Source organism: Marmota marmota, unplaced genomic scaffold (assembly GCF_001458135.2).
Source record: "Marmota marmota marmota unplaced genomic scaffold, marMar, whole genome shotgun sequence".
NCBI classification, from domain to species: Eukaryota; Metazoa; Chordata; class Mammalia; order Rodentia; family Sciuridae; genus Marmota; species Marmota marmota.
Window position 1 is genome coordinate 326,924 of NW_025999985.1, and position 13,485 is coordinate 340,408.

At 39.9% G+C, this 13,485-nt stretch overlaps 1 pseudogene; it reads left to right on the forward strand.

Moving 5' to 3' along the window:
- Positions 1 to 7,175: 7,175 nt before the first annotated feature.
- LOC107160733 lies at positions 7,176 to 13,246 on the forward strand (annotated as a pseudogene).
- Positions 13,247 to 13,485: the final 239 nt, after the last annotated feature.

Below are 13,485 nucleotides of genomic sequence, written 5' to 3' on the forward strand. Positions count from 1 at the left end.
ACTTGCAATCTTCCTGCCCCAGCTCCTGAGTAGCTGGGATTACAGGTCTTCCTTGTCTGAATGCCTAGTCCCATCAATCTTTATTAAATATTGCTTGAAGCCAATAAAACCAACTTGGTCCTAATGACTGCATTTGTTGAATCACTGTTTTACTAAAGTATTCACTCATGGAAACAGTTTCTAGCATGAACACAGTGAAGAAATGGGTCTTGACATTGTTCCACATTGATTGCATTTCCTGTGTATGGTCATGTCTCAAGGGTAGGTTCATGTGTTGTTTTTGCTACATCCTGTTCTTTCATGGATGTTGAAGCTAATTGAGAGCCTTCAGTGATAGAGATTGTGTCAAATTTGGGGGCAGAATCCAGGTTTGGTTACTGTAGAGAGAAACAAGACTGAAACCAAAGAACAGCAAGAATTTTGGAGATCCATAGAAAAAAAATATGCCCTAGTGTCCAGATCCTCAAGCTACAACAACAGATGTCTAGAGGAGATATAAAGCCATCCCAAGTAAATGACTCTCATGGGAACAGGGCCATGCAGCTTCTGCCATGAGTGCTGGTTGCCCACAATCTGGGTTACACATGTATTTAAGTGCACCTTGCCCATGAGCCCATGTCAGAGGGCACTGTAGATTTGTCCCCCTACAACAAACGGGCCACAGACACAAGGCCTTGGAGAACTCCCTGCCTCATCCTCAGGTTGTGCTTGTGGACCTGTGAACCCTCCTGGGTGCTGTGTGTCCAAGGACAAGCCTCAAGGAGAGAAGGGGTTTGAGTGCCTGTTCCATGAAGCTGTAGGTTTCAAAGATACAGAAGAATGTAGCCCATCCCAGGTGGAGAGATGACCCCAGGAGAATGAAGTCACGGGAGCCTGAGGCCAGATGTGGAACTGGGAATCTTCCAGAGGGAAGAGTCTCTGCCTCTCACACAGGGATAGGAGACAACATTAGAAGCCTGTTTCCCACGTCTATGACAAATCCCCAGAAGCTCAGTTCCCTGAAGAGAGAAGAGTTTGTCTCATGGTTTTGGAAGATCACGAGTATGGCACCAACAGCAGCTCAGTTCCTGTGAGTCTCCTGGGCTATGTCACATGATTCTGGATGATATTAGGGGAATAATGTTGTGAGAGGAAGAGGTGACATGGTGAGGTGCATTCTAAATGTCTATTAGGCCCATTTTACTATTTACGTTGGTAATATCTTTGTTGACTTTTATCTTTGGATGACCTATTTATTGGTGATAAAAATGAATTAAAATTACTAGGTATTATTTTATTGTAGTATATCTTGAATTTAATGTCAAGAATAATTTTATTTAACGTGTCCTGACATTTGGAGCATGTGTATTTACTACTGTTATTTCTTCTGTTTGCATTGTTACTTCAGCAGAATGTACTGTCCTTCTGTGGTTAACTTTTGCTTGAAATCTCCTTTGGTTTCATCTGAGAATAGCTAGCTCCTCCTGATGGTTTTCAGATCCCATTTGTGTGATATGTAAATGTCCTTTTACAAACTTCGGCCTGTGGGCATCTTTGCCTCTGTGATCAGTCTCTTGCAAACAGCATCCTGTTGGATCTTATCTTTTGATTTATTCTGCTAATCTATGTCTTTTAATTGTGAAGTAGAGACCATTTTTTAGAGTTAGTTTGAATATAAGTCTGTAGTTTTCTGATATTTTTGCTATATTTAATTTGATTTTGATTTTTCATTTACTCTTATAGTAGGCATAACCCCCTTGATATCTTTGGGGTTTGTTCTGGATTTCTCTGTGTACAGCATATCTTTGCATAGTTTTCATAGTTATAACTTGGTTGTTGTGATTTCTTTAATTTATCTTTGTCATGCAATGGTTTAATTTCCCCACTCATTTTGAAATAGATTTTTTTTGGGATATAGCAATCTTGATGCAAATTTTTTTTTCAGCTTACAATACCTCATTCTAGTGTTTCTTTAATATTGGTGTCTTGAGTTGAGAATTCAAATGTGAATCTTATTGATTTGCCTCTTAATGTGACCTGATGCTTTTTTTCTTGTAGATTCTGTCTAATTTTCTGTCTTAACAAAATATTCTGTCTTAATTTTCAGTGATGATTATGATGTTTCTTGGAATATCTCTTTTACTCTTGTCTATTTGTGGTCATTTATGATTTTCTATATGCTAATTTCTATCTCATTTCTTATGAGAACTCTTTTGTGTCACTTTGTCATTGTGTGAAATTGTCATTGATATTTTGGTTAGTATGCATTAAACATTTAAAGTGGTTTTGATTATATGTTCAGTCCTATAATATTCAATCTTCCTATCCAAAACATGGGTTGTCTTTCCATTTTCTACATTCTACTTCAATTTTTTTCTTCATTGTTTTCTATTTTAATTTTAGAGGCCTTTCATATCCTTGGTTAGATTTATCCATAGGTATTCTAATTTTGGTGTTATTGTGAATGGGATCACTTTTTGAATTTCATTTTCAGTAGATTCATTGTTTGCATAGGTAAGTGACTGATTTATCTGTTGATTTTATATTCTGCTACTTTACTGAATTTATCACCTGTACAAATGTTTTGGTTGTATTTTGTGTGTACTTTCTCAATTATATCATTTGCAAAGAAGTAATTTTATTTTTTTCCTATTTTTATCCCTTTAATTTTCTTATTTTTTTAAAATTGATTTTATTTTTTAAAATACATGCCAGTGGAATGCATTACAATTCTTATTATACATATTGAGCACAATTTTTCATATTTTGTATATAAAGTATGTTCACAAGCCATGTCTTTATACATGTACTTTTTTTGCATTACAATTCTTTTTTTTTAAGAGAGAGAGAGAGAGAGAGAGAGAGAGAGAGAGAATTTTTTAAATATTTATTTTTTAGTTTTTGGCGGACACAACATCTTTGTTTGTATGTGGTGCTGAGGATCAAATCCGGGCCTCACGCATGCCAGGCGAGTACACTACCACTTGAGCCACACCCCAGACCCTGCATTACAATTCTTATTACACATATATACCACAATTTTTTATATCTCTGTTTGTATATAAAGTAGGATGACACCCAATTCGGGTCTTCACACATGTACTTTGGATAATGATGTCCATCATATTCCACCATCTTTGCTAATCCCCTGCCTCTTCCCTTTCCCTCCCTCCCCTCTTCCCTATCTAGAATTCCTCCCATGTTCCTCTTCCCTACCCCACTATGAGTCAGCCTCCTTTTATCAGAGAAAACATTCGGCATTTGATTTTTTGGGGTTAGCTAACTTCAATTAGCATTGTTTTCTCCAACGCCATCCATTTACATGCAAATGCCATGATTTTATTCTCTTTTATTGCTAAATAAAATTCCATTGTGTATATATACCACATTTTTAAATCCATTCATCCACTGAAGTCATCTAGGTTGGCTCCACAGTTTAGCTATTGTGAATTGTGCTGCTATAAACATTGATGTGGCTGTGTCCCTGTAGTATGCTGTATTTAAGTTCTTTGAATATAGTCTGAGGAGCAGGATAGCTGGGTAAAATGCTGGTTCCATTCCCAGATTTCCAAGGAGACTCCATAGTGCTTTCCATATTGGCTGCACCTATTTGCAGTCCCACCAGCAATGTATGAGTGTACCTTTTCCCCACATCCTCACCAACACTTACTGTTGTTTGTATTCATAATAGCTGCCATTTTGACTGGAGTGAGATGATATCTTAGAGTAGTTTTGATTTGCATTTCTCTAATTGCTAGAGATGATAAGCATTTTTTCATATATTTGTTAATTGATTGTATATTCTCTTCTGAGAAGTGTCTGTTCAGGTCCTTGGCCCATTTGTTGATTGGGTTATTTGTTTTTTTGCTGCTTAAGTTTTTAAGTTCTTTATATACCCTAGAGATTAGTGCTCTATCTGATGTCTGAGGGATAAAGATTTGCTCCCAGGATGTAGGCTCTGTTCGCCTCAAAGATTGTTTCTTTTGCTGAGAAAAAAAATTTAGTTTGATTCTTTCTCATTTATTGATCTAAAGCTTAATTTACCTGGTTACAAGATTTTTGGTTGGCTCCCATTATTGTTCAGAGCTTGATATATATTGTTCCAGGATCTTCTAGCTTTTAGGGTCTGTGTTGAAAAATCTGATGTTATCCTAATTGATTTTCCCTTATATGTATTCAGAGTCCCTTCTCTTGTGGCTTTTAAAATTCTCTCCTTATTTTGTATGTTGGGCATTTTCATTATAATGTGCCTTGGCGTGGGTCTGTTGTGACTTTGTACATTTGGTGTATTGTAGGCTTCTTGAATTTGGATTTGCAATTCATTCTTAATGTTTGGAAAGTTTTCTGACACTATTTCATTGAATAAATTGTTCATTCCTTTGGTTTGGACCTCTATGCCTTCCTCTATCCAAATAACTCTTAAATTTGCTCTTTTTATGCTATCCCATGTTTCTTGTATGTTCTGCTCATGTTTTTTTTTTATCATTTTCACTCTGGTCTATGTTCTTTTCAAGATGACTTATTTGATCTCCATTGTCTGATGTCCTACCTTCTAAGTGGTCAACTCTATTGGTGATGCTTTAATTTGAGTTTTTAATTTGGTTTATTATTTCTTTTATTTCAAGGATTTCTGTCTTATTTTTTAAGAACCTCTATCTTCCTGTTGAGGTGATCTTTTGCTTCTTGGATTAGTTTATGTAGCTCATTGTTGAAGTGGCCTTTCACTGCCTATATTTGTTCTCTTATGTCTTCTTTGAGATTCCAAAACGTTTTAACCCTGTATATCCTGAAATCTTTGTAATTTTTCTGCTGTAGCTGCCAATGCTTATAATGTGTTGTCTTGATTTGTTTGAGGTACTTTCTTCCCTTGTCTTTTCATGTTGCTCGTGTGTCTTCCTTTCCACTCTGTGGATCTGGTGTGTTATTGTTTTTACCCTATAGATTTGTAGTGGTCTTGTAGGGCTCCAAGATCTCTCCTTTGTGGGGAAGGGCAATCTCAACAGATCCCAATATCAACAATACATCACCTATTAACAAATTGTTGTTATTAAGACATTTACAGTTTAGTCTCAATGTCCAGAAATGTTGGATTAAATTATTTTTTAAGATATAATCAGTGGTTTCATAAAAAGTTTTATTTACAGTTTCTGGTGGTGGCCAATGGACTGGGGGTCAGGCATAGGACAATATGTTGAAGGGAGAATATTTGAGCGTATATAGTTAATATATCTTAGAAAATGTGATGGAGAAATCTAGTGAAGAGGGTTAGTAGCAGGAGAATAGATAGGAGGTAATTTGGGGTAGACAATTACATGAGAAGACAGGAGCATACATAAAACAAACACTCATATGTTTTTAGAAAAATACAGGATGTTAAAATAGTGTAATTTGAAGGGTGAAGGAAGAAGAAAGAGAAAAAAATGAGAGAAGAAAAAGAGGCAAAAAAAGAAAAAAGAGCTTATGCAATTCCTTTATATTATATTAATTAGGTGACTCAGTTCTCAAAGTCCTATTTCACACAAAGTTCTTGGTTTTACATATGTTGTGGATGTGAGGGCCAGAGAATAGAAGGGTATAAGAGAAAGAATAAGAGAAAAAAGAAAAAAAATACTCTTAGAGATCTGTTTCTTTCTCTTCTCATGCAGTAGGTGGGGTGGTCTCATTCAGTAGATGTCCCTGCCCTAAGGATGGTGTAGGCAACCAGGGTGTGAAGACTGGATCCGGTGTGGAGCATCTGGAAGTAGGGAGTGCAGCCCACCAGTCCCAGCAGGGAAACAGTGCCTCGCGGGTCTTTTTTTGTGACCACTTGTCTGACTTGAGACCCTGGTTCGTCTCCCTCTCTTGCCTGGAGATTTTCCAAATCCTGATCTCTCTGTTATTCTCCAGAATTTAGTCCCCTCCCCTTTCTTATTTATCAGGTCCCAACTGCCTGACCTCTCACCCCCAGGCTCACACCAGGTGGGCGGTGCCCTGTCCACACTGTACTCCTACCCAACTGAGACCTGTTCTTGTGCTGGGTGGCCACTGTGCCTAGTTACACCATTGGGGATTGGAAATCAGGTACCTGCTCAAATGGCATCCAAACTGGTAGCCACACCCACTGTAAAGTGGCGAGAAAGGTTTTCCAAGATGGAGCTGGTCTGCTTCCAGCACCAGGATGTCTAGTCATGTCGGGTAGCTGCGCATTTTTTTTTAATCCAAGGTTTGAGAGATACATTTCAAGAAATGAACATTTTAATACATATCCAGCTATGTTATAGTTATACAGTAGTTTAGCCTGTTTTATGGCTTGGATATAAATCTCCTGTGCTAATTTAGGGATATTCAGAGCTGAAATGATTCCATTGTGATAGCTGTAACTTTACCCATCCATATTAGTTTGAAAGGACTGATCCATTGGAACTGTAGTCAGGTGTAGTGTCACTGGGGGATACATATCACTGGGTATGAGCACTAGAAGAGGGCATCTTTCCTTGTGGCTTCTTCCTGTCTTCCCATTCTGCTTCCTGTCTGCCTTGAGGGGAGCAGGTATCCTCTACCTTGCCATCTCCTCAAGATACTCTGCCTCACCTTGGGCTCAGAGGAATGACATCAGTCATCAATGCACTGAGCCTTCTGAGACCATGAGCCCAAATAATCTTTCCTATTCTAGGTAATCCTTGTTGGAGGCCTTTTTCACAGCAATGAAAAGCTTCCTAAAGCGGCCTGCATATAATTTGGGTCACTTTATCTTTTGCAGATTAAGAGGTTCTATGTATCTTTTCTTTAGGAATGGACTATTGGCTATTCCCTAATGAGAAATGAGGACAAGTGGTAACTATTTAGAGTTTATAGCCCTATTTGTATCCCTTAATACTACAATGACATTCTGCCAAAGATCTCCAGACTTGACTTGCCCTGTGTCCCTGGTTCTGGATTCTTAATTTGAAAAAGATCTGTACATACAAAAGAAATAAAAATGTCAAAATTCACTAAAACATCAAAATCCAAGTACACCTTTATTTTAAAAAAAATGTGTACGTGTATTGAGTATATAAATACACATGTGGGCCTGATGGAAAGAGAATTCTCTTGATTTTTCTGTGACATGAACATTTCACAGGAGGATGGATGTTCTGTTTTTTCTATGGACTTTCTGTTCAAGGTTGTTTATGCTAATAAGCAGCCTGGGATAACATCGACTTTAAGGGCGGAAAATGTCTTTGAGTGCAGAGAGAATTGAGAGTCCAGGAAAGGAAGAGAAACACCTAAAACATCAAAGACTCTGGAGATCCATGGGAGGAGCTGTGCCTGTGGAGTCCCCAGATCTTCAACCTATATGGAGAGGAGTCCTGAGGGTGAGTTATAAGGCCATCAAATGGGAAGTGAGGGACAGGTCATCTAAGGGCTCCCATCACAAAATCATGCTCACCCAACCAAGAATATTGTCAATACTATAGATAAATTATTTTTTTCTTAAAAAAATCATTCTTGTGATATAATGCTAAAGTCAACTGTAAACTTGTCCCACTCTAATGAATATGTTCCAGATATTGTGCCTTGGGATGTCTCACTGCCTTATTTCCAGATTGTACTTCTTTGCCAGATAAAAGTCCCAGGTGTGGTGTGACCATATGGATGTCAGAAGAACTGATGCCCCAAAGCTTTATTATTTAAAATACAGAATAAGAATGTAGATCATAGTAAGGAAGAGATGATCTGAGGAGGCTGAAATCAGGACCAAGGTAGGTGTGTTCAATCCCAAGAGAAGAGTCTAATGATCTCATATAGATATAGCAGAAAGCCTTGTTTATTAGCCTCTTCTATGTCAAAACCCAAGAATTTAGGTATTTCATTTAAAAGTATTTATTTATTTTTAAGTTTTAGTTGGACAAAATCTTTATTTTACATTTTGGATATTTGAGAGAGAGAGAGAGAGAGAGAGAGAGAGAGAGAGAGATCATATTTCACAGTTTAGCATCCTCATAAGCATGGCACCCACATTGGCTCATTTCCTGTGTGGCTGCATTGTGTGTCATATGGAGGTGGTGGGCAACATGAGAGGAATGTGTGTGTGAGAGATCACATGGTGAATTTGAAAACTAGAGAGCAGTCCCTTATATCAACTCTTTCATGAGAGCTAGTGAGAGTCTCATGTGAAATACCTTGATTATTTCAATGGACAAAGACCCAGTGACCTGTCAACCTCCACCAGGGTCATCTCATAAAAGTTCCACCACCTCTTAACATTGCCACACAGGACACCAAACTTTTAACTTCTACAAAAGTGAACTTTACAAAAACAGAGTGTAATGAGGATTGTAAAGAGGTGGGTAGTGAAATACATGGGGGACTATTGTTGGTGCACAAAGTTCCATTACTACATGAATGAACCCTGGGGATCTGCTGTACAGCATGGAACCTGCAGATAGCAAGACAGTATTGTGTGCTTCTAATTTGCTGAGAGATCTTCAATGTCCCCCCCACAAGTTAAGTATATTACATGATATGTAGGTAAATTACCTGGTTTTCAGTAATCATTCCATAGTATCTACCCATGTGAATTCCTCATGTATACCACAAATGTACACAAATTCAGTTGTCAGTCACCCATCCATAAGCAGGGCTGAGTCTGAACACATGTTACCCTAATGTTCACAGAGGCTTGGCTCCTCACTCTGAGCTGTAGCTACACACTGAACCTCCCCCATCCCTCAGAGCCAGGAATCCATTCCATGCCTAACCCCCACACAGCTGTGTTGTGACATATTTTATGTCTGTTCCTCAGTGATGTCTCTCATGGTGGCCTCATGACAGCCTTTCTGCCTTCCATTAACCCAACAAGTCTCATCATCAGAGTTCTGTCCTCTCTTGTATCCACCCTCAACTCCATTTCCTCAGTCGGTCACCAGGGCCCCTGGGCCCCACACCCAAATGTCCAAGGTCTACTCTCAGCCTTCTCAACACCCAATTCAGGCTGCAAAGTGACTGCAGCCAGGGCCATCGTCCTCATTAGCTCTTTCCCCACCACCTTCCCCTGCTCTTTCATTGTTCTCTGTCGAATTTGTCTCCTCCAAGGCCCATTGTCTCTGCATAGACTCACTTTTTTGTCACACTCTGGGCCTGTTTTGGACAACTAATTAATTCAGTCCCTGTTCCCCCATCCGTGTTCACAACTTCCCACCAGGTGTAGCTATGAACACCTCAGAGGCTTTACATCCAGTAATCTGCAACATTATTTTGCATTCTGTCCCCATCCCCAGAAGCATCTTCATTCCTGTGTGACCTGACACCCCATGTCTCTCTTACCTGGTTAACCCTATGTCCTTGTGTCCCTTGGCTCCTCAACCCAGGTGTGCCTATACCTAGCCATGTCCATGAGCTTTTTCTGGATAGATAATGAGTTTTTTTCTTTTTTGCATCTATCTTCTCTATTTTGCACTCTCTCCTTCATATCACAGGAGCTCTACCATCTTGTTTTCCTGTCCACCCTTTCCTCATGTCCTTATTCTTTTAACCACTTCAGACTCACTCCCATTTAGTGTCACTGCCCAAAGCCCACCTGTGTTCACACCACAGGTTTCCACCTAGATGGTAAATCTCACAGCATTAGTTAAGGTGCCTCAGTGTATACATTGTCCTTGCAGGGCTGGAGGGAGTACAGTAATTGAAAGGGCTCCTGTGCTGTAGTCACCCCATGGGGCTACTGAATTAATGTTAGTAGCCCTTGAATATCTGATATTTACAGAATTCTTGGCTCAGACAAGTCAAACTGATTCTGCTGATGACATTGTTGAAGAGAATTTTATTACATTCTGTTTGTTTGATGGATATTGTTCTGTTCCTCCCCCTGTCAGTAGTGGAGGTCAATATTGGCAGGACTTATTTATTCACAAAGTAGAATATAAATTAACATTCAATTATGTAAATGTATCCAATGAATTCACTCATCTTTGTGCAGGTGAATCCGGTGACTTCGAAGGTGAACTACTAGCATCCATTCTTTCTTTTCCTTGTATCTGTGTTAATATCCTTCCTATGTGTTTTCTCTCTTTCCATTTCTCTGCTCATACCTTCAATCTGGTGCTGTTCATTGAAATGAAGAATGGGAAGCAACTTGATTTGGAGTAGAAATCTTCCCAGGGAAGGAAGAAATAATATGAGACATGCAAAGCTCACTGCCAGCTCTTCATATGACAGACCTCAGTATTTCCCAACCCCTCCAAGTGACACCCTGTTGGTCTCCCAGGATCATGGATAAGTAAGAGTCTCTCCAAACACTAGAATATACTCTGAAGACATGTTATGAGGAAAGTTTAAAATTGTTATTCATAAGTGACACCTGGGGAGAAAGTTTCCAGCAGTGTCCTCAGCTCCCCCAGCCTGCACAGCCATTGCTGCTGCTGGCACAGTGGTAATTGCAGGTCCCAGGGGAGGTGAGGTCACAGAGCCACAGACCCATATCTCAGGAGCTGGCCGCCTCCCTGCAGCACACATCTTGGTCAGAGAGACCTCTGCACTGAGGTCACCATCCTGGCAGAGAGGAAAAGCCTGGTGAGTGATTCAGGGTGAGTGTGAGAGCAGCATCTGTGAGAAGAGACCCATCAAGAGTCTGGGTAAGTAATCACAGCCAAAAAGCAGACACTCAGTTGAGCCCCTCCAGAAGCCAGAGCCACACAAGTATTAAAATGGTTGATGAAGAATGGCTCCAGGTAGCAAAGATAAATGGGTGCTAGCCTAAATGCCAAACCACCATGGGTCCTAATTTAACTCAATGTGATTCTTACTGACAGGGATTGCTGTGGTTTAGTCCAAGTGAAAATTAAATGTGATTTTCAAGGTGTACAAGGAGGTTGTTTTAAAGTCACCCAGCTGCTCAGTTTCCCTTACAGGAATTCTACACTAAATCTTCATGATTTCTAGGTCCAGACTCATAGTATCTCCCTGCCTGTGTGTGGAGTAGGAGGAGCTCACGGGAATCTTCTTAGTCCTGTGCAGAGAGAGAGCTGATGGTGACTGCTTGGGCAGAACATTTTCTCTGACTCTCAGTGTGGTGAGAGTAATTGTACCGATACTGAAAGCATCACAATTCAAGGATAGTGAGGCCATTTCTCTGTATTATGGAAAGTAACATGTATGGAAATAGTGGACAAGGTTATTACAGAATTCTATTACCATCTGTAAGAGCTTTATATTTTTTTCAGGTGGAATATTTTCTCATTGTAGTGAATGTACCATTTGGCATAGGAATCTGATAGTGGAGCAGGGTATGAATGTGCAGGGTACATAGGAAAGCTCTTCACCATCTGTTAAGTAACAAGTGGACATAAATTTTTTTACCCAATAAATTTTGTTAAATATATGCATTCAAATGAATGCAGAAATTCTAGTATTTCAACTTTTAAATACTAACACATACCAAATTTCTTGAATGGCTCCGATTGTAATATCATTCACTAATATTGTTTTTCTGATACATTTTTTCCTTAGGTATTAATTAACACATATCTGAGTCTTCTAAAATGTGAATACTTTGTTTCTACACTATACTCTTTAATTATGTGTTATTTCTTAGTATCCCAAGACTTAGGAGAAGATCTGGGAATTGGCAAAATTCCTGAGATAGGGCCCTTGAGCTTGTGTTCCTAACAATTCACCATATGAGTCATGGGGAGCTGTCCTGATGTGGAGTCAGTCCTGCCTCCCTGCATGGGACTAACCATGGCACAGGTGCCTGCAGGGCTGAGGTTCCCTCAGTGCATCTGCAGTCATTAAATCAATATCTAAATGTTCCTTCATAAGTGACCTTGCACATAGAATTAATATTTCAGAGTAAATGGGAACATTTTACAATGAACTGTCTAAGTACCACTAGTTTTGAAGACAATATAAATATAGACAAATGGAAGAAAATATGAGCTGGATTGATAGAAGAACCTGCTCACGACCTTTAGGGAAGCTTGATGGTTCTTGCTGTGCTCTCTGTAAACACTCAGCCAGGTTCAAGACACCTCTGTACCTGATTGGAGTGTGAATCTGGACAGAGACTTAATATCTGTGTGCAGAAGTTCTCTTGGTCACCAGCAAAGTCATCTCAGCACCTGGCTCATGTCATGAAGATGAATCACCATGTGCTGCCTTCACAACAGGGATTTACACATACTTCATGATTTGACTATCCATACCAACCTCATAAAAACCTGCTAGTGAAATAAGACCTTTTGTAAATTTTCAGAGTGGTAACTCTGAAGAGTGTACAATACTGGGTTTTGGTTGATAGGACATGTGCAGTCCAGTCCTCCTGTTTCCTGCCAGACCCACTGGCTGGCACAGCAGAGAACTGGCAGGGTGGCAGCCAGTGATGTGGTTGTTGGTATCATCTTCTTGTCACAGACTGTGGTTGGAGCTCTGGGCAATTCCTCTCTTCTCCTCCATTATCTGGTCCATTACCTCATAGGGTTCAAGGTAAGACACACAGACTTGATTCTTCAGCACTTGATTGCGGCCAACTTGTTAGCTCTCCTGTGTAGAGGAGTTCCCCAGACAGTGGAAGCTTTTGGAGTGAAAGGTTTCCTCAGTAATTTTGGATGTAAGCTGCTTTTCTATCTTCACAGGGTGGGCAGGGGTGTGTCCATTGGCAGCACCTGCCTCCTGAGTGTCTTCCAGGCCATGAAGATTAGTCCTGAGAATTCCAGCTGTTCAGAGCTTAAAGTGAAAGCTCCCAAATACATTGGTTTATCCATATACCTGAGCTGGATTCTGTACCTGCTTGTAAATCTTATGATTATTTCACATATGACTGGAAAAAGGAGCAACAATAATATCACAAGCATGAAAGATTATGGATACTGCTCTTCTGTTCGTCTTGACACAACCTCACTATCACTGTATGCAGTACTGGTAACATTCCCCGATGCCCTGTGTTTGGGGCTCATGCTCTGGGCCAGCAGCTTCATGGTGCTCATCCTGCACAGGCACAAGCAGAGAATGCAGCATGTTCATAAGACCAGCTCCCCCAAGTCTTCCCCTGAGTCCAGAGCCACCCAAACCATCCTTCTTTTGATGAGCACTTTTGTGTCTTTTTACACACTTTCCTGCATCTTTCAGGTTTGTATGATTATTTTTTGTAATCCCCCACTGGCTGCTGGTAAAGATGGGTGCAATAGTTTCTGGGAGTTTCCCAGCTCTCAGCCCCTTTCTGCTCATGAGCAGGGACTGCAGTGCATCCAGGCTCGGTCTCTCTGGAATGAGGAATAGAAAAATCCCCAATGTCAGGAGGAACGTGTAAGTTGTAGGCTTTTGCACAATTCTTACATGTTTCTCCATTTTTACTTACAAATTGAAAGAAGAGTGATACAGTAATATCTCCAAGAATGACAATCAACACACCTAGACTTATTTATTATATTGTGTCCATGTGTGTGTATGTGTGTACCTGAGTAGGTGCACATATATATCACTTAGATTTGGTTTTATTGTCCATCCAACAATATTTGGGAAAAGGAGATGTAACAAATATAAATTTTA